The sequence below is a fragment of the Panicum hallii genome, chromosome 5, assembly GCF_002211085.1.
Source record: "Panicum hallii strain FIL2 chromosome 5, PHallii_v3.1, whole genome shotgun sequence".
In the NCBI taxonomy this organism is placed as follows: domain Eukaryota; kingdom Viridiplantae; phylum Streptophyta; class Magnoliopsida; order Poales; family Poaceae; genus Panicum; species Panicum hallii.
In genome coordinates this window covers 42,291,748-42,313,384 of record NC_038046.1, presented here as the reverse complement: position 1 = coordinate 42,313,384, position 21,637 = coordinate 42,291,748, and positions in this window count along the sequence as shown.

Here is a 21,637-nt window from a genome sequence, read left to right as displayed (position 1 = left end):
TGCAATCAAGCGAAAGAATTAAAAGCTTTTATCGTTGGGCTTGAATCGGAAATAATTTAGTTACGGAGTTAGGGGTGGTATCCTTGGGTGGTTTCTTAATGGCACGGCTAAAACTATACTAGAAACGGAGTGGTAAAGTTTCGGGTGAATCGGAGGTCGTTTCGCACATAAAATGACGAGCTAAAGGGGGTTCGGGTGGTTAAATAGGGCCCCAGGGGTTTATTCGTAAGTGTCTGGAGGGGGCAAGGGCCTATTTGCAAATTCTAGAAATACGCAGGGCACGCTAAAGGATGTCAAGTACAAGTGGGTTTGTGTAATGGAGGGTTTATTTTGAATTATTGAAAAGGGCGAGGTTTCTTTTGCAAAGAATGGGTGGATAGGGGTGCTCCTAAGGGGGGGGTTTTCTTTGGGGAAATACAGGGGAGGCCAGGGGGTTATGGGCAAAATGCCCTTTCTTCTTCCCCCTTCACGGGAAACAGAGGAATGGGAGGGGGCCTCTGCGCCGGCCGATTCCGGCGGCCGGGCTCCACGGCGGCTCGGGGTTTGGGTGGGGAAGGGAGAGGGAGAGGAGGGGAGTTGATTCCCCTACTCACTTCGGCTCGGGGCGCGGCGAGGAGACGGGACGACGGAGGGCAGCGGGCGGCGGCCGTGTGAGGTGCGGCGGCGGCGCTAGGCTCGGGCAGGCGGAGGGCTAGGCGTGCGGTGGCGTTCGTGGGGAGTTGGGGGTGCCCTTCGGTCCCTTTTATAGGCGGCCGAGGCGGTGAGCGGCGGTGGCCGGTGAGGGGGGAGCCGGCGGGCGGTGCGGGGCGCCGTAATGGCGTTCGTCCGTTTGCTCTTGTCGTGGCACCGCGTGCGGGGCGGGTACAGGATGGCGGCGGTGTGCGGCAGCAGCGGGCGGCGTGTCGGAACGGGTGCGGCAGCGGCGGGCGGCGCGGCGTCGCGGGGTCGGGGCGGGCGCGTGCGCGTGCGCGTGCGGTGCGGCGGGGCGCGGGCCAGAGCGGGGCGCGGGCACGGCGCGGCGCACGGCGTGGCGCGCGGCCCTGCGGAGCACGCGGAGCACGCAGGGCGGGCGCGTGCGCGCGGCACGGCCGGGGCGGCGCAGGCGCACGGCCTGGGCGGCGAGGCCGGGAGCTCGGGAGCAGGGGAAAAAGGGGGGGAAAAATAGGAAGGAAAGAAGGAGAAAAGGAAAGGGAGGGAAGGAAGAAAAAAAAGAAAAGAAGGAAAGAAGAAGGGAAGGGGAGGAAAAAGAAAAGGAAAAAGGGAAAGGAAAAGAAATAGGGAGAAAAAGAGGGAAAAGAAAAAGAGGGAGGGAGAAGTGCCGGCGCCGGTCGCGGCGGTGACCGCGGCCGGTCGGCCACGCGCGGGGAAGCGCGCAGCGCGAGGAGAAAAATAAAGGTTGCGTCGGCGTTGATCGCGGAAAGCGGTCGCGCGCGGTTGTCGTGACGCGGCCGGGCGCTGTGCGGCACAGGGCGGGGAACGTGACAGCGCGCGTGTGGCGGAGAGGGTCAGGGTTTTTCGACGGATAAATTTTCGGTCAGGGCACCTTAACGCGTAGTTTAAATTCGAAATTTTCGGGACGTCACAAGAGTCAAATAACCCGATACCGGTCAATCCTAGGATATTTTGCACTTTAGCCCCAGAGTTCTATCAAAATTAACCCGCAGTCCACGGCAGTTCAAAAGTATTCACGAATAGATCCTTTTTCTTCTGTTTAAGCCCCTTATATTTTTCTAAAATAGAAACTGCCATCCTAACCCCTCTATTTTTCAACCTAACCCTTGATCTAAAGTTTAATTATGTTTTAGCCCTCAGTTTCTTTGTTCAGAGATCTTCTAGAAAAATAAGGCCCTGGAATCATGTTTTAGCCATAACTTCTCCGTTTTAACTCCGTTTTCATCGATTCTTGCGCTCACGCGACCCTTGCGACATATACAGTAGCTTTATAACAATGTTTTGCTTTATTTATATTGTTTGGTGTACTTTTTATTATTTATTATATTTGTTTGTTTGTATATCCTTGTGTGTTACGATAGATGGTGCGCAGTTCGAGGTTCCGCTAGAGCAAGGCTGTGAAGATGTTCCTGAGCAGCAGCAGTACTTTCACCAAGGCAAGTGGTCCTTCATCATATTCCGGTCCTAATAAATTTCTAATTACACACATTTACTTTATATGCATGCATGTGTCTAGAATATGACGGATCCCAAACTAAGGATGTGTCTAGTTTCTTTTGAATTTCTTTGATTAAACCTGAGTTGTTATATTTATGTTGTAGCTACGCTAGTTGCTTTTACTTAAATTTCGGTTAGATAACCTGAAAATCAAACTACACTGGTTTTACTCAAGTTCTGGAATACCTTTATGGTGATAATAAAGATTTTTTTGCATTAACTGGAACATGGAGAACCACCTAGAAAAACAGTGCAAGCATAATACTACATGGCTCTGGTCTTGGCTAATTAATTAGAAATTTTAACTTATAATGGTCTTACCGAAATGGTAAGAGGGGAGTGCGCTGATGGGGTATAGCTCGGTCCTCTTGGAGGTTTTGTTTATTGTCCTTGGCTAATGTACCACCTAATTAGGGAGGGTTATGAACACTGCGGCCCAAAACCTTAGTGGGCCGTTACAAGTTAGAGAAATCTTTGTAAAGGCCTCGTAGTGAATCCCTGCCACTCACCTCGAAAGTGTTTAAGGGCCTTGCAAAGCTGGGCATCAAGGGAAACACGAGTTGTGGGTAAAGTGCACAATCTCTACAGAGTGAAAGTATATCACCCGTGCTCATGGTTAAGAGCGGCTTGGACCCTCACATGAGAATTGAACTTAAAGATGATATAAATTGATTTTCTTTATTCATGATGTTGTTATCTTATCTCTTTTATTTATTTAAGGGTTGGTATATACTTACACTTGGCTAATGCTTGCTTAATAAAACTTGGTCAACTAAAAATGCTTATCGCAGTCAAACCATATCAGCTTTTCCTTAATTTTAGTTCTGCATGTCATATAGTTTACTCCACTTGCTGAGTACCAACCATAAGTGTACTCACGCTTGCTTTATTAAAACCAATGCTGCTCAGAATAAGATAATTGTCCAAAGTTCCGAGAAGATTTTGAAGAGTACTAGACATATATCTCACAGTCATCTGCCTGTGAAGTTGAAGTCCGCTGCTAGTTATAAACATTTATATATCGTTATGTCTCCCAGTCATCTGGCACATTGCATTGTTTCATTGCTTGTCTTCCATTTGAATTTAAATTTCAAATTTAAATTCAAATGCATTTCTTTTTCTCCATCTTTTTCTCTTTTGGCCCCACCCACTCAATTTTTCTTTTTTCCCTTCTCCCCCTCCACCGTGTGGCCCAGCCCAACAGCTGCTTCATTTTTTTCCTCCCCCGGCCCAGCCAGCCCATCCGACGCGACTCTCTCCTCTCCCCTTCTTCTCTCTCTGCCAGGCGGCCCCCTGCTGTCGGGGTCATCCCTGACCGTCGCCAGGCTTGGACTCGAGCCTGAGTACAGCCACGGCACAAGCTCCACCTCCACCCGCGCGACACGCTGGGCCCACACGCCAAGGCCCCACGGCCGCCCTATAAAGCCGCCGCCCCACGCCCTCGGTTCCGTAAAGCCCGCAGCCGCCACCCCTTGCCTCGCAGCCCAAGCTAGCGCCGCCTTCACCGCCACATCTCGGTCGCCGTTGCCATCAGCACCTCGCCGCTCCTCTGTTCTCGTAAGCCGCCACTAGAGTTCTGCCTTGTGTCGATGTTTTTACCGTCGGCCTACCTAGGGGTACCCTAAGGTAGGTGATTATTTGGTGAGGGATCGCCGGATCTGGAACTTGAAGGTGAACGCAAGGACACAAGACACAAATTTAGACAGGTTCGGGCTGCTAGAGTAGCGTAATACCCTACGTCCTGATTTGGGGTGTTGTATATTGCGCCCTGCGCTTGGGTGTGAAGTTGCCTATTGGCTGCTCTCTTTTGGTTCTCTGCCTATCTAGGTATCCCTGCCCTCCTTTATATATCCCAGGGGATGGGGTTCCTAGTAGGATTACAAGGTAGGAGTCCTAGTAGGATTACAAGGTATGAGTCCTAGTAGGATTACAGTGGAATTCTAGTAGGAATCAGACTTCTTTTTCCTTATGGGTAGCTTTCTTGCGGTACCCAGGGGATCTATCCTTGACACCTTGGGGTAAGGATCCTCGCCGCCTGTTTTCCCCTTCCCTCTCCCCTTCCCACCGCGACGCTTGCTCGCCGTTGCCGCCGTGCCGCGCCTCGACGTCGTCCGCCTTCCCCGACCCCCGGCGCCTCGTTCGAAGTCCCTAAACGCGTTCCCTTCCTTGCTCTCTTTCTCCCAGGCCAAACCCGAGTCAAAATCATGGTCGGAGTCGCGTTTACGCGATTTCCCGACGAGCCTGCCAATCCAGATCCGACGGTCTAGATTAGAGCTAGACCGGAGTTGAATAACCCGATACCGATCAACCCTAGGATATTTTGCACTTTAACCCCTGAGTTCTATTGAAATCAACCCGCAGTCGACGGCAGTTCAAAAGTATTCACGAGTAGAATCTTTTCTTCTGTTTAAGCCCCTATCCTTTTCTAAAATAGAACCCGTCATCCCTAGCCCCACTGTTTTTCAATCTAAACCCTAGATTTAAGGTTTAATTATGTTTTAGCCCTCAGTTTCTTTGTCCATATCCCTTCTAGTTTTAAATCTTCTACAAGTAAGCCCCTGGAATCATGTTTTAGCCGTAACTTCTCCGTTTTAATTCCGTTTTCATCGATTCTTGCGCTCATGCGAACCTTACAACGTATAAAGTAGTTTTATAATGTTGTTTTGCTCTGTTTATATTGTTTGGTGTACTATTTATTATTTATTATATTATTTGCTTGTATGTACTTGTGTGTTATGATAGACGGTCTGCAGTTCGACGGTCCTTAAGAGCAAGGCTTTGAAGACATTCCCGAGCAGCAGTACTTTGACGAAGGCAAGTGGTCCTTTATCATATTCCAATTCTAATAACTTTCTAAATACACACATTTACTTTATATGCATGCATATGTCTATAATATGATGGAACCCAAACTAAGAATGTGCCTAGTTTCTTTTGAACTTCCTTGATTAAACCTAGGATTTTGATATTTATGTTGTAGCGATGCTAGTTGTTTTTACTTAGACTTTGGATGGATAACCTGAAAATCACGCTACACTGGTTTTACTCATATTCTGGAATACCTTTATGGTGATAATAAAGATTTTTTTTGCATTAACTGGAATATGGAGAACCACCTAGGAAAACAGTGCAACCACAATACTACATGGCTCTGGTCTTGGCTAATTAATTAGAAACTTTAGCTTGTAATGGTCTTACCAAAAGGGCAAGAGGGGACTGCATTGATGGGGTATAGCTCAGTCCTCTTGAGGCGTAGATATGATCCTGGTTAAGGCGTCTTCCTCATTACGGAGGGTTATGACCACTGCGGCCTGAAACCTTAGCAGACCGTTACATGTTAGGGAATCTTTGTAAAGGCCTCGTAGTGAATCCCTGCCACTCACCTTGGAAGTGTTTAAGGATCTTGCAAAACCCGGACATTAAGAAAAACATGAGTTGTGGGTAAAGTGTACAACATCTGCAGAGTGAAAATTGATATATCAGCCGTACTCACTGTTAAGAGCGGCTTGGACCCTCACATGATAATTGAACTTAAATATAATCTAAATTGATGTTCTTTATTTATTGTTGTTATCTTATCTCTTTTATTTATTTAAGGGTTGGTATATACTTACATTTAGTTAATGCTCGCTACATAAAACTTGATCAACTAAAAATGCTTATCGCAGTCAAACCATGTCAGCTTTTCCTTCACTTTGGCCATGCATATCATATAATTTACATCACTTGCTGAGTACCAACCAAAAGTGTACCCACGCTTGCTTTATTAAAACCAATGTTGCTCAGAACAAGATAATTATCCGGAGTTCCCTGAAGATCTTGAGGAGTTCTAGGCGTATGTCTCCCAGTCATCTACCAGTGAAGTTGAAGTCTACTGCTAGTTATAAACGTTTATTTATCCGCTTAAGATTAAGACTTTCGGTCATGTAATAAAATACTATGATACTCTCTTTCATTAAGTTATTGTTTCAGGTATACACTTGTATCGTTTATCATATGTGTGGAACTTGATGCTATCACACATATGAGATGCATTCAGTTTTCTTCCTAAAATCAGGTGTGACACTTCCGCTCTTAAAATCAACTAAGCTTTAATAAAATGATCGAAACACAACTTGGTCAAAATTGTTGCTGCCATTCCTGCCGCTGAGACCGGGAAGATTCTAGGGCCACCTGAGGCTCCCATGGAAAATGTCAGCTTGGATCATAGTGAGGCTGCCATTCACACACTAACTATGCAGGAGCACCCACACACCATAGAACGAATGCATGGGGAGAACAAACAGTAAAAAGACAAGGAGACCCAAGGGTGGCTATGATCAGCTCTTCAATCTACGACTGCTACTATGATCAGACCCTCTGCGACCTAGGGTCAAGCATGAACATCATGTCCAAGGTAATCTTTGAACAACTACGATATCCTGCTTTGTCTCCAACCCGAATGTGCCTGCAGCTCGCCGAATCGACCATTCGATATCCCGAAGGGATAGTCGAAAACCTTCTAGTGTGAGTAAAGAACTCCTTTATCCTCACCGATGTGGCAGAACCAATCTGAATTATACCGGCTCAAGTACGCGAGTCCAATCCTGAGGGCTCCAACGTGCTTCAAACGGTATAATCCCTTGGCCTGTCGGGTAATGTCCCGATAAACCACCGATATACAGGATCAAATAAGGTTACCTCACACGAAGGTGAGTCCAGAGATACAATCACCATCATATTTTACATCACAAGGAATTACATGATAAGAGTTTTCAAAAGTAATACGAAATTTCAACTTAGAGAAAACAGTACAACTGTTGAAGTTTTGGCTTTTGGCAGCGGAAAACATACGCGATGATTTACAATACGTCGTCAAGACGGATGCCATGCTAAGCCCGGGCACGACATCACTCGAGATCATCAGTATTGGCCGAGGACAGATCCCATTCCACGGGCCAATCTTCTGGAAGAGCATAGGGCCATGACAGGGAAGTAGTAGGGTCTTCAAGGGCTTTTCCTGCAAAAATATAACTAGCAAGGCTGAGTATACTAATACTCAGCAAGTCTTACCCGGGATTGGGTATACTTAGCCCATAACTAGACTTATGAGAGCTTATAAAGGTTCTGCGTTTAATTTCAGCTGAAAAGCAACAAAGAGTAGATCCTTAATTTCAAGTTTTAGCTTTCAGATTCTAGTTAATTATCCATTCTAAGTAAGCACCTATATCTAAGCAAGCATGGTATAATCTTTGGTCAAACATCATCTTTGATAACCATAATATTGCTCTTGTTACTCTATGTGGAAAAGGGGATAAGCAGTCTCATTTCATCGTGAGAGGCGGACGATTCCTGAATCGAGATTCAACCTTGCAAGGTAAACCTAACTCACACGCTTGGAACACCACAGGGTCGTTCCGAAGCAACCGTTTACCTTTCATTCCGACTCGTGGATCAGAGCCACCACAAGCGACTGCAGGTCATACGCACTTCCAAAGTGCAGGACGTACGTCTGTAGCGCGACTACAAAACCCGTACTCCTGGTTGCCCAGCAACACGTATGCCTACACGTCGAACAAAGTAACCAGAAGAAGCAAGACAAGTGGTGGGAGGTATGTCCACTACTCGGGCCGATTGGCTACTAGGCTTACCGCTTACCATATTTCGCGGCATGTGGTTAGTACTTTCAAACACTTAACCCGCACTTCCACACGCTGCGACCTTAACAGATTCAACAACACAGACGGGGTATCACCTCAACCATGATACCTCACAGAACTCCCGTCCGGTATCCTTATAGTGATAACAGGAATGTAAACATTACAACTCCTATATCGCGCGAGTGATAGGAGATCACCCGACTTCTACCGGCCCTATTAGCATAGCAGCTAGTCGGACTCAAGAGCTAGTATCCATCACATTGGTTCCTAGGAGAATGCAACTAGGGTTTCAAGCAATTCCTAAGAACTTAATGCATAGAATACGTAAATAGATATAGATTGCAGTGTAATAAAATAGTAGGTTATGTCCGGGGCTTGCCTTTATTGGTGGGTCTGAAGTCAGAAATGTTAACATCTTCCGAACTTTGGTTCGGGGCTTGTGATATTCCTTGGTGACGTTCACTTGATCTTCAGACATATCCTTCGTAAACTCCTGGGAGATCTCGCAGGTACCGTTGCCGAACGTAGTCATATCTACATGCGATGCAACATTACATTCAAAACGTGCATATGAAACTATCTGACTTCACAATACAGTTGCAATCCAGCACTCATATAACACACTATCACATAACAACCAAAAAGATTTGAAGCTAAACTTAAACAGAGCTTCAGGGAAACAACCAATTAGAAACAGCTACTTGTTGAGGGTTACAACAGAGCTGATTGGAAACAATGAGGGTTTAGCCGATTGATGAGCACATCGGGTTCTTAGATGATCGATGAAAGCATCGATTACTTTGGCAGAAGGATGATTCCTAAAGCAGTTGTCTTAACTGAGATGTGCTTAAGTGTTATTCTAGATAACTAGGTGTGGTTGCATCGGCTCGATTACGTCAGCACAATAATTGAGTGACGTACAGCCGATTGAAGTGTGGTTGAGGGTATATGACCGATAGATATAAATAGCTGATCTTTCAGTCGATAAATCGACTAATAGAAGTGTGTGGATAAGGATAGAGAAACTAAGGATCGATTGGCCGTGTGTGACCGATATGGAAAAGCAATCAAAATCGGCTTGGGTCGGCCGATGGCAAGAACCCTAAGATCATGGGTGTCTCTCCGATACATCGTCTCCGTGCAGTCGATGTAGGACGGAACAAAGGACTGTATCGGCAGTAGCCGATACTATAAAGGTAACAACCGTATCAGCTAACTGGTCGACGGTAGAAGCATCGACTGATAGCTGTTACACAGGGACGTCATCAACTCAAGGAAACGGATGCTTAGCAGCTGAACTGATAGCCAACGCTGAATAGCTCTGATACCAGCTGTGGCAGAACCAATCTGAATTATACCGGCTCAAGTACGCGAGTCCAATCCTGAGGGCTCCAACGTGCTTCAAACGGTATAATCCCTTGGCCTGTCGGGTAACGTCCCGATAAACCACCGATATACAGGATCAAATAAGGTTACCTCACACGAAGGTGAGTCCAGAGATACAATCACCATCATATTTTACATCACAAGGAATTACATGATAAGAGTTTTCAAAAGTAATACGAAATTTCAACTTAGAGAAAACAGTACAACTGTTGAAGTTTTGGCTTTTGGCAGCGGAAAACATACGCGATGATTTACAATACGTCGTCAAGACGGATGCCATGCTAAGCCCGGGCACGACATCACTCGAGATCATCAGTATTGGCCGAGGACAGATCCCATTCCACGGGCCAATCTTCTGGAAGAGCATAGGGCCATGACAGGGAAGTAGTAGGGTCTTCAAGGGCTTTTCCTGCAAAAATATAACTAGCAAGGCTGAGTATACTAATACTCAGCAAGTCTTACCCGGGATTGGGTATACTTAGCCCATAACTAGACTTATGAGAGCTTATAAAGGTTCTGCGTTTAATTTCAGCTGAAAAGCAACAAAGAGTAGATCCTTAATTTCAAGTTTTAGCTTTCAGATTCTAGTTAATTATCCATTCTAAGTAAGCACCTATATCTAAGCAAGCATGGTATAATCTTTGGTCAAACATCATCTTTGATAACCATAATATTGCTCTTGTTACTCTATGTGGAAAAGGGGATAAGCAGTCTCATTTCATCGTGAGAGGCGGACGATTCCTGAATCGAGATTCAACCTTGCAAGGTAAACCTAACTCACACGCTTGGAACACCACAGGGTCGTTCCGAAGCAACCGTTTACCTTTCATTCCGACTCGTGGATCAGAGCCACCACAAGCGACTGCAGGTCATACGCACTTCCAAAGTGCAAGACGTACGTCTGTAGCGCGACTACAAAACCCGTACTCCTGGTTGCCCAGCAACACGTATGCCTACACGTCGAACAAAGTAACCAGAAGAAGCAAGACAAGTGGTGGGAGGTATGTCCACTACTCGGGCCGATTGGCTACTAGGCTTACCGCTTACCATATTTCACGGCATGTGGTTAGTACTTTCAAACACTTAACCCGCACTTCCACACGCTGCGACCTTAACAGATTCAACAACACAGACGGGGTATCACCTCAACCATGATACCTCACAGAACTCCCGTCCGGTATCCTTATAGTGATAACAGGAATGTAAACATTACAACTCCTATATCGCGCGAGTGACAGGAAATCACTCGACTTCTACCGGCCCTATTAGCATAGCAGCTAGTCGGACTCAAGAGCTAGTATCCATCACATTGGTTCCTAGGAGAATGCAACTAGGGTTTCAAGCAATTCCTAAGAACTTAATGCATAGAATACGTAAATAGATATAGATTGCAGTGTAATAAAATAGTAGGTTATGTCCGGGGCTTGCCTTTATTGGTGGGTCTGAAGTCAGAAATGTTAACATCTTCCGAACTTTGGTTCGGGGCTTGCGATATTCCTTGATGATGTTCACTTGATCTTCAGACATATCCTTCGTAAACTCCTTGGAGATCTCGCAGGTACCGTTGCCGAACGTAGTCATATCTACATGCGATGCAACATTACATTCAAAACGTGCATATGAAACTATCTGACTTCACAATACAGTTGCAATCCAGCACTCATATAACACACTATCACATAACAACCAAAAAGATTTGAAGCTAAACTTAAACAGAGCTTCAGGGAAACAACCAATTAGAAACAGCTACTTGTTGAGGGTTACAACAGAGCTGATTTGAAACAATGAGGGTTTAGCCGATTGATGAGCACATCGGGTTCTTAGATGATCGATGAAAGCATCGATTACTTTGGCAGAAGGATGATTCCTAAAGCAGTTGTCTTAACTGAGATGTGCTTAAGTGTTATTCTAGATAACTAGGTGTGGTTGCATCGGCTCGATTACGTCAGCACAATAATTGAGTGACGTACAGCCGATTGAAGTGTGGTTGAGGGTATATGACCGATAGATATAAATAGCTGATCTTTCAGTCGATAAATCGACTAATAGAAGTGTGTGGATAAGGATAGAGAAACTAAGGATCGATTGGCCGTGTGTGACCGATATGGAAAAGCAATCAAAATCGGCTTGGGTCGGCCGATGGCAAGAACCCTAAGATCATGGGTGTCTCTCCGATACATCGTCTCCGTGCAGTCGATGTAGGACGGAACAAAGGACTGTATCGGCAGTAGCCGATACTATAAAGGTAACAACCGTATCAGCTAACTGGTCGACGGTAGAAGCATCGACTGATAGCTGTTACACAGGGACGTCATCAACTCAAGGAAACGGATGCTTAGCAGCTGAACTGATAGCCAACGCTGAAGCATAGCCGTAGAGATGTATAAGTTAAGCAGCAAAAACACATAAATTAATAGGGATCTTTTTACGAGAAGGATCTTAAGGAAACGGCAATCAAGACAAGGATAACATCTTGACGGTAAGGAGATGAGCACCAGGGTGATAGGATTAACTAACCGTCAACTTTCTTCACCTAAAACATATATCCTATACTTTATCTTCCAGCTATAACATATGCATACAATATAAGGTACAAACAAAGCATTCATTCCCTGACATTTAACCTAGACCGCAAATCAAAGACTTTCACTCAAGATCACAACATAAAACTTGTAGATTTCAACCTAGGGTTTCAAACAAAACTGATTTTGCATTTTTATGAACTTCCTACGAAAATCTATGAAATGTAGAAGTTCATCGATTTGAAATACAGAAAGCTTTAGAAATTTTACAAAGAACACCCTAGAACTTTCTAAAACATAGCAATCAAGTTCCTGGTCCGGGAAAACAGATAACAGGAAGTTAATGGCGATATTCCGGCAAAGGAATTGCCGGCATTAGGAGGATTTAAGGAAACAGGGCAAACCTCGGGGTAGTCTTGGTTATGAAAGAGAACACGCGGAAAGTGAATTCCCGCGATGAACAGGATCGGCGATAAGATGAGCTTGATGATGACGAGATTCCGTGGTTGATGAAGAAGTTTGCCGGGCAGGGTTGCCGTGCTTGGTTGCATCGAAGCTCCTCCGAGCTCGTCACGCCTAACTACCGCCTTCACTCCACAACTCCTCCTTCCGACTCGCCTCGCCGTAATCGTCACCTTCGATTTGCCTACTCTCCTTCCAGCTTGCTGCCTCTCGTGCATCTCACGCAGAAACTCTCCACCGTAACTCCTCCTGCGCGTGCCGTTGCTTGGCACGTCGCACCCAGCACTGCCTACTCGTGCCCATGAGCCCGCTCTGCTCCGGCCGCTCAACACCTGCCCACACCGCCAATGCCCGCACGCCACCGCGCGCACGCTCGCACCACTCGCTCGGCACCGTCCACGAACCGCCCCTGTGCCGTTGCCGCGCACGCCTGCTGCCTCACCCGCGTGCCTGGGCCACTCCGCGCGTCACTGCTCACTCCGGGCTACTCGCCTCCGCCCGGGTTTCGCACCTGCTGCGCTCGCACTTGTCCTGCACGCCATTACTCGCTCAGGGCCGCTCGCATCCAACATATCCTTGCCGCAACCGCACGCTGCCACACCGGTTCTTTTCTGCTCGCGTGCCGCCACGCCGCGAGCTTCGCCCCAGCGCCGCTTGGTTCGCGTGCCATTCACGCGTTTGCTCCACGCCTCCCACACGCTCGCGCAGCGCTCGCGCCAACCGCAGTGAGCCCCTATGCCGCCAGTCCTTGGCCATTCTCCTCCGTCCAAGCCCGGCGCCATCCGCTAGTACTATCTCCGTGCTCCAACGCCACCATGCGCCGTTGCTTGGCTTTGCTGGCGCCCGCGTGCTGTCGCGTGCGCTCGGCCCACATCAGCCGAGTCACCCCCGCGTGCTGCACTTACTCCTGCTGCGCCACCAGCCCGCTCGGACCACCGTCAGACCGCGCCGCTCACCCCCTTGCGCCCTGCGCGCCACCTCCGCGAGCCGTCCGCGCACACATCGCCCGCGCGCCTGCGCTCACGCGCCCACGGCGCACGCCTGCCCCTCCCGCGGCCGGCCGCCCGGACCGCGCTCCATCCCTGGGCCGCCCGCGCTCTGGCCGCCAGCGCCCCTCCTGGGCCCGTTCCGCCCGGCGCCTGCCTGCCCGCGCGTGCGCCCGCGCCGCAGCCGCCGCTGCCAGCCGCCCGCACGGGCCGTCCTCGCTCCGCGTGGGCCGCAGCCGCCAGCGCCCTGCCGCCGCATGCCCGTGCTCGCCTGCGCCTGGGGCCGCGCCCTGCGCAGCGCCTCTTGCCGTGGGCCGCCGCCCCGCCCGGGCCTGCGCCGCCCCTGTGCGCCTGCTGCGCGCACACGCCGCTCGCGTGGGCCGCAGCCGCGCGCGCGCTCCCCCTGCTCTGGCGCTGCCGCCTGCGCGCGCTGCCCCAGCGCCGGCCGCTGCTTGGGCTGCTGCTGCTTGCCTGACTTGGTGCCGTGTGGAGAAGAAAAACAGAGGCAGGGAAAAGGAGCACCATCTGGTGGAGGAAGAAGAGAGGAGACGCTAGGGAACAGATAAGGCAGAGGGAGTGGATGAGGATTGGGATGGTGCTGCCAGTGAGAGGAGGAAAGAAGGAGACAGCAGGAAGAAGATAAGGCGCCAGTGATAAGAAAACAGAGGAGAAAAGGGGAATGGATTTCCCCAAGGACCTATGCGTAAATACAGAAAACTGCAAGGGCCTTTCTGTAAAATAAAATTTCCCGTTGATTTAAAACCCAAATGAAGAAATGCCCAAAACGAAAGTTGGAGAGTTTTTCAAGCTCTACAACATTGCTTTAGGGCTCAACTTTAAAAACTCAAAATCTATATTTTACGCATGAAGTTTTGAACAAAAGTCGGATTTGAATTGCTTTTGTCCTAAAAGTGTAATTTTATAAAATTCAGGATTTGAATGCAAGCATTTATGACATGTCATGATAACTTGCACTTTTACACTTTAGTCCTGAGTAATTTTGAAAGTTACTTTTGTAAATGAAACATTTGCATAAAAGGACTTGTACTTTTATAAAATCACATAAATACCCTTATTTTTTTTACCATTTTACCCAAAATTTTTACACACTTCACCACACACATTTCAAATGAATCTTTTGGATAAACAAATATATATATTTTTACAAGGGATAAAATAAAGAAAACATGTTTACAAAACCACCTTTCACTTATTTTGAAATTACCCTAACCCAAATACATTTTACAAAAACAACCCTAGGTTTTCCTGTAATTACAAAAATACCCTTTTTTTATTTGCACTTTAAATTTTCAAAAGCTTCACATAAACACACATAAGCTTTATACAAACAAACACATATTTCACACTAACAAAATACATGCCTAGCATTACAAACACACAAACTGTCACAACCGACTTCATGGTCCTCGACATGGAGGGTGACCTAGGCGTACAACTCATCCTTGGGCGACCCTTCCAAACGGACGCCAAGGCAAGGATAGATGTCGGGATCGGAGAAATCTGTTTCTGCATCGGAGTGGACAACATGCGCATCATGATTCACCAGGACGAGCAAAGCATCATGATTCACCAGGATCATGACAGGAGCGGTGTTAGCATTTGTTAGCATCATCACTAGGACCATTAATCCCTAGTAATGGTGCCTGAAACACTATGTGGTATTTCTTATGTCATAGATAAATCCGCAAGCGCACGGAATACTATTGTAGCATTTTAGCTGTGAGTTATCTTGGGTGTCGTATTTATATTTGCGCAGGGAAGGCAGCAGTAATACAATAAGTAAGTTCATGATCAAATCTTGGTTGGGTATTCAATTGTATAAACAGGGGTAAGATATATATTGATAATGAGGTAGTGTGACACATAAGTTACTCAAGCTCAAACTCAAGCAAAGGCATAGGTAGGGAGAAAGGAAGAAGAAAGCTACTCGGGACTTATGTACTTCTATCTAGATATACAGCTTGTACTATACACTCATACACATACACATGATTATCCTCAGCTCTAGACTCCTAGGCACTATCGGGAGAATCGCACATGACTGGCAGAGGAGCGATACTCTAGAATCCCGCGCGGAGCCCCCACCCTCAAGATGGATAGACATGACACAAGAGCAAACATACGAATACCAAAACAATTGCCGTGGCACTAGATTTACTCTTCTAATCATGCAAGGCATAAGGTATGAATACAAACTAATCATAGCATACATGTCTGACACCGTAGTATATAGACTATGCAAGCATATAAGTCTAGAAGATAACTCTATATGTGTCTTAAGCAAGAGAGGAACTTGAGAGAGAGAGCAACTTGAGGTGTGTCTTAATTCTACCCCCCTCCCCTCATATTTATAGGTGTGTCCAAGGGTGTTCTAGCCGTGCAAATAGCTGAAGCCTTGGAGAGCCGATGTTGGGGACCAATAGGGAGACGCCATGTTGAAGAATTAAGTCGGTGGAGCTGGTCCTAGTTCGGCCGAACCACCTGGTTCGGCCGACCCAAGCCTGGCTCCAACCGGCATGATCTTTGGCTGGGAGGCTGACAGATGGGCCCTCAGGCCTATCCGCCCAGACTATATAAAGCAGCGACCCTCTCCAAAGCATCAATCAACAATCATCATATAATGCAATACAAACCACCACACAGGACATAGGGTATTACGCATACTGCGGCCCGAACCTGTCTAAATTTTCATATTCCTTGCATCTTCAAGTTTCTGATCTCGGCGACACCCCACCTACAATCTACCACCTCAGGGGTATCCCTCGATGGGCTTGGAAGGTTAAACACCGATAGCTGGCATGCTAGGTAGGGGTGTTCATCGAGCATCCACCGGAGAACTTGATGGCATCTTTCGACTTCACCAGCGTTGTGCTCGATGGGGGCACAACCTTCATTTTTTGCTCCTGGATCTGCATCGCCAATGGCTCGGGTGGCTTCAATAGCCATCTAGCCGACTCCAGGGAGCTGGAGACATCTGTAGCAACTCAACACAGCGATCTCGACGAGTTCATCGACAACCTCAACGAGATGCTGCTCCCTGACCTAGCCAAAGAGATCGAGGAGGAGTCCGTTCTCGATGCGATTTCGACTCGTGCTGCACCAGGACTTCTATGGTTGGATTCAATCCGATCTGGGGAAGAGCATACTCGACTCTTATTCAGGCTACACAACACGGCTCTTGTCTACCAGGAGTCCATGCAATTCGAGTCCCTCTCCTACCTGGAGGAGGACTTGGATAACCTACTCAAGATTGGAGAGGAGGGTGCCACCGCTTATTGGGAGGCCCCCGTCTTTGACAAGTACCCAGACTCGGACGATTACTCCAAACCCTTCTCCGGTCGTTAGCAAGGCTTGACTATAACATCAATGCTGCAAGGCTGGTTCATGTACTGCAAGGGCATGGAGCCCTCTGAGCTACTCGAATACGACTCCCGCCTTGTCGCCTTTGCACAAGAACTGCCTTTTCAGGAAGGCTAGCCTCTCTCTCCCATTGCGGAGGAGGGAGAAGGCAGGATAGTACTCGTCGACTACATCTCCTGCGGAGAATTTTTCCCACAACATCACCTCTACATGGCCTTCCTCAACAAACATGGCGAAAATGATGAACCAGGAAGAGAGTATGATGATGAACTACTCGCACACGTCTCCGCCAATGAGCACACGGCAGATGCCCTCAAGATGAAGACGAAGAGCATAGAAGAATCTGAAGGATCAAGAACGCCAAGCGTGCCAAACGTAGGTGGAACGCGGAAGCCCACGCACGGAACCCTCCACACCGTAGAAACCTTAATGGTGCTTTTGCTGCAGCTGATGATTGCCAGTACAGCACTCCGATCGAGAATCGCTAAAACGGCTTTGCTAATTTAGCTGTTACCCCAAAACCCGGAGACCGAGAGGTTGCTGCATTTGACGCAGCACGCTATTGTCCAACTGGACCAGTGGGACCCTATGCCATAGCTGCAGCATGGCCACTCAAGATTGGAGAGTCACGCGAGCTCCATCCCCCAGGCTAGTCGCAACCCTGGAGGAAGAACCAACGGTCGAGGGAACGACAACCGCCAGCACAACCAAGACCATCTGGGCAGCCATGAACACCAGCACGCCCAGTAATCCGCACGCGGCCACGCAGACCAAGAAGTCCAACAGCCTCCACGTTAGCTGGGCAACCACCAGGTTGCAAGGCCTCAGGTCGGCGGTCACTCTACGGGAGGCCACAACCACCATGGAAATCTCCGCAATTTTCCTATAGTCGACCTATGGCAGAAAATCAACAAAGGCCGTGACGCTCGAGACATCATCGACTCAAGACACCGTGAGCATGGCGGTGATCCACACGACATTAATGATAGTGATCGCTTCCCAGCTTTCACCTCCAATATCACCTCCCGCGACTGCCCAACGGAGTTCGAGCTAGTCAGCATCACCAAGTACAATGGCAAACAAGACCCACAGCAGTAGATTCGCTACTACTCCACCGCTAGTGAAGTGTCGGGCGGGTCCAACACGACCAAGGTTATCTACTTCCCAATGGGCTGCAATCCGCACTGCTCACCTGGCTCGAAAGCCTCCAGCCAGACTCCATCGACTCCTGGGAGGACCAGAAGTAAACCTTCATCAACAACTTCCAGGGCTCCATGCTCCATGCAGGTACTCATCATGACTTGTAATAGGTCAAGCAGGAGGATAACGAGATTCTCAGGTCCTACACCGGGTGCTTCTTCGAGATGCACGCCACCATCACCAACATCACCGACGAGGACGTCATCCACTGCTTTCAAAACAGCCTCAGCTTGAAGAACATCTACCACGACTTCGGCCGCAATCGCCCTAAGACTATCGTGGAGCTCCACGACATGATGCAGTGATGGGCCAACCAGGAGGACAAGGAAAACGAGTGCTTCCCCAAGCGCAGCAACGACAAGCGCAGCAACGGCAACCGCTCCGACAGAAGCCAGTGGAACTACTCGAAACCCTCCCGAAAGTGCATTGCAGACCATGAAGTCATGGCTATAGAGCGCAACCGGCGTGGCAAGAAGTCGGGGAACTAGCGGGATCAGTTCGAGTAGATCCTGCACAAGCAATGCCCAATGCACCTGAAGTCCAAGTACACACTCTTCCAGTGCATCAGCCTCGGCAAGACTGTCAACGCACCTCTCCCTGATCAGGACGAGAATGGGAAGGACAAGGAAGATGAGGAGGGAGACAAGTTGGGGGCCCAGGGATATCAAGATCCCAAGAACATCGTCAATGTTATCCCAAGAAGCTTACCCTGCGCGAGATCTTGTCTGTCAAGCCAGCCATACAGCGGCCCTTAAGATACAGCGAGGTCCCAATTTCTTTCTCTTGAGAGGATTAGTGGACTAGCTTTTCTGAGCTGGGAAAATTCCTGCATGTTCTGGATCTTGTAGTGGCCGGCTCACAGCTCACCCGAGTACTCATCAATGACGGGAGCAGCCTCAACCTGCTCTTCATGAGTACTTTGAAGAAGATGGGGCAGAACATCTCCAAGATGCTCAACCCAAGCAAGGCTTCGTTCTACGGTATCGTTCCCGAAAATACGGCTACACCGATTGGTTCGGTAAAACTGCCAGTTACCTTTGGGACAAAGGAAAACAACTGTATCAAGTACATCATGTTCAAGGTGGCGAACTTCGAGTCCTCATACCACGCCATCCTCGACAGACCTGCTCTGGCCAAATTCATGGCCGTAACCTATTACTCTACCTGCTTCCCAAGATGCCGAGCAAGATAGGGTTACTCACCTTCCGCGGCGACTTGAAGAAGTCGTATGACTGCGATCAAGAGGCAATCGGGTAGGCCTCGACTACTCGCATGCCAGAACCTTTATCTGAAGTTTTTGCGGCCGCACAGCAGCTCTCCCAGTTGGAGATGGTGATTCCAGCTGTACCTCCAAAGAAGAAGCTAGGCCAGTCAACGATGAAGCCCAGTACCAGCAACACCGGCATGAAGACCATTCAACTGCAGGAGGGCGACTTGTCTAAGACAGCACTCATCAGTGCCAGTTCGGATGACAAATAGGAACTCGCGCTCGTCGACTTCTTTAGGGCCAACAAAGACATATTCGTGTGGAAGCTATTAACAGCTCTTAAATGCAAAATATATGCCGTCAACTCCTGAACATATAAATAATGAACATCAACAGTAGTGATAGGAGTTATTAATAAGGAATTCCACAAGTGTTGGTGAACCATTGATTTCAGGAAGCCATATCTGCAATTGGAGGAAAATGTGCTCAAAACACACTCAAGGAGTAAAGAAACACACCTTCGACCAATCAGATGCTAGCATACGGATTCAAGAGCCCACAAATCAGACCAAACGGGCACGCCAAGGCACAAATCACCAATGATCCTTGCTAGGGCCCACATGTCAGCTAGCTAGAGGAAGGTAGAGCCGGGGAGGTTACACCTGGTGTCAGCCGAACCCTAGGGTCGGCCAAACCCAGATGGACTCCTGTCCAAGTGCATTTTGATGTGGAGTACCCCCTACACTTCCTCAAGGCCGTGGCTAAGGTTTCCATATATAAAGACGGTGGGAACCACCCTTGGAGGCTATAAAAGGAGGCCTCCCCTCCCCTCATTTACACACACCACCAAGACTTCCAACACCTTCACTTGAAGATGTAGCGCTCCACTCCTTGGTGAAACCCAGCCTAGGCTAGTGCTTAGAGTAGGGGAAGAGAGAGGGAGGGTGTAGCTCGGAGGAGTGCTGAGTCTCCCAGCACGCTACTCCGACCATGTACCTCTACGGATGCTGGCTTCCTCTAGTATGAGTAAGTTAGTATTTGTGATTCCTGTCTTTCATAGTACTTATATTTGAGTGAGATCAGTTCTCTTACTCACGGGTTCGTCGCTCTGTATTTATACAGAGTGTCGTAGTTTGCTATGGGAATTCAGACATAGTCAGACTACGGTAGTAATCATTAGCATAGATGTGGTATCTAGGCTAAGGGTTACCTTCGTTTACCTTATATCCCACGGTTTGTAGAGGTAGGCCGCAGGTGGTGACAGCCCTGTTGGTCCTTCGTAATCCTCCTTGTTCGGATATAGTGTAGCGCCGTTGGCCGGAGTCTCCTGACCATTTCAGGGGTAAGCCAGTGCTCGAAGCGAGTATTTCTGCTCGAGAGATCGACCTTTAACTCATCTCTAGTACTACCTCAGGAATCCTCTCCATCCTCGTCACTTATCTTGGTGTGTCCTTGGATGGACTAAGTTAGAAGTTAGGGCACACACGCCCTTGGATTCGATACCCTTGAATACTCTCAGGTGAAACCTACAACGGTATCTATGTGCTTGTGGATTTATTCGCAGTTGTTAAAATACCCAACATAAGCCAGCGGATGTGACAGGGTGTCCAAGGAGTTCATCAAGCATTGCCTAAAAGTCGATCCAAAAGCTACTCTCAAGAAGCAACGACTGCACTGGTTCTCCCCTGACAAGAGGGAGGCCATCAAAAAGGAGTTTGCAAAACTACTCATGGCTCGCTAACCCTATACTTGTTTTGAAAAAGAATAATAATGGATGGAGGATGTGTGTCGATTATACCGATCTCAACATGCACTGCCCAAAAGATCCTTTCGCGCTCCCACGCATCGAATAAGTCATTGACTTCACAGCTGGCTGCGTCATGCTCTCTTTCCTTGATTGCTACTTGGGCTACCATCAGATTGCCCTCAAGGAAGAAGACTAGATCAAGGCATTATTCATCACCCGGTTTGGAGCATACGCATACAAGATTATGTCCTTCGGGTTGAAGAACGCAGGAGCTACATATCAGCGAGCCATCCAGCTATGCCTCACCAATTAGCTACACCCCAATGTTGAAGCCTACGTGGATGACGTGGTCATTAAAACCATAAATTTTATAAATATGAACAGCTGAAGGGGCAAATGGGCAGATGAGCTGCCAAAGGTTATATGGTCGCACAAAACAAGTGAACCAAGAGCAACAAAGTTCTCACCATGCAAACTCCTATACGGTGAAAAGGCCATGATGCTAGACGAGATAAAATTCGGCTCCTGGAGTGTTGGTGGAGAATACCCATCAGAGTGAAGATGCACCACAACAGCCCCAAAGAAAACACCAAGACACAATCCACCTTGCTAATTTGAGACTTGCTCTTGAGAGGATGCATCGGTATGGTTTGAAGATGAATCCACTTAAATGTGCTTTTGGTGTATCAGCTAGGAAGTTCTTGGGCTTCATTGTTCTTGAGAAAGGCATAGAGATTGATCCAAAAAAGAATTGAACCTACGAGGAATGTACAAGCTCCTACATGTAAGAAAGATTTGTAGAAGTTTCTAGGCAAGGTGAATTTCTTGTGAAGTTTTATATCTAACTTGTCTGGAAAGATTGATGCTTTTACTCCTATTCTTGGGTTAAAAGATGAAGCCAAATTTACTTGGGGGGCAAAACAGCAAGAGGCATTAGA